Source organism: Euprymna scolopes, chromosome 24 (genome assembly GCF_053919585.1).
Source record: "Euprymna scolopes isolate OS-2025 chromosome 24, ASM5391958v1, whole genome shotgun sequence".
Taxonomy (NCBI): domain Eukaryota; kingdom Metazoa; phylum Mollusca; class Cephalopoda; order Sepiida; family Sepiolidae; genus Euprymna; species Euprymna scolopes.
This window is the reverse complement of record NC_136505.1, coordinates 74,338,545-74,339,213: the sequence shown is the minus strand read 5'-3', so window position 1 is coordinate 74,339,213 and position 669 is coordinate 74,338,545. Positions and strand designations below refer to the sequence as shown.

Below are 669 nucleotides of genomic sequence, written 5' to 3'. Positions count from 1 at the left end.
TATTGTGAAATAAAAGTTGGACTTTAATTTTGAGGAACATTTACTTTTGTTTATTACAAAAATTTGTGATTTTGAAAAACAATAAAAAAATAAAAAGAAACGAAACAAAATGGTAACTTTTGAACTTTCGTTCATAAATGGTAATAAAAAAAAATTATTGTGAAATAAATCCGCACATTTATTGTGAAATAAATCCGCACATTTATTGTGAAATAAATCCGCGCATTTATTGTGAAATAAATCCGCACATTTATTGTGAAATAAATCCGCACATTTATTGTGAAATAAATCCGCGCATTTATTGTGAAATAAATCCGCGCATTTATTGTGAAATAAATCCGCACATTTATTGTGAAATAAATCCGCACATTTATTGTGAAATAAATCCGCACATTTATTGTGAAATAAAAGTTGGACTTTAATTTTGAGGAACATTTACTTTTGTTTGTTACAAAAATTTGTGATTTTGAAAAACAATAAAAAAATAAAAAGAAACGAAAGAACACACGCACACTTTAGTTTAATTATAAAAAATATTATTATGCAACTTGAACAAACGATGAACAATAAAACCTCTTATTATGCTGAAGTGGTAAATAAATAATTGAAATGATACCGAAACTTAAATTAAGTATTAATCTTATTGGAAAATATTTTGAAGCACGATGT

General features: G+C 25.1%; 1 protein-coding gene across 2 annotated transcripts in view; it reads right to left on the bottom strand.

The window, feature by feature from the left end:
* Positions 1-503: 503 nt before the first annotated feature.
* LOC145246764 (uncharacterized) overlaps positions 504-669 on the bottom strand; it is a 182,835-nt gene continuing 182,669 nt past the window's right edge. For both annotated transcript variants that reach the window (XM_080108537.1, XM_080108538.1), the window contains one exon: positions 504-669. This exon is cut by the window's right edge and continues 651 nt beyond it. The gene's annotated coding sequence lies outside the window, so the exon portion shown is untranslated.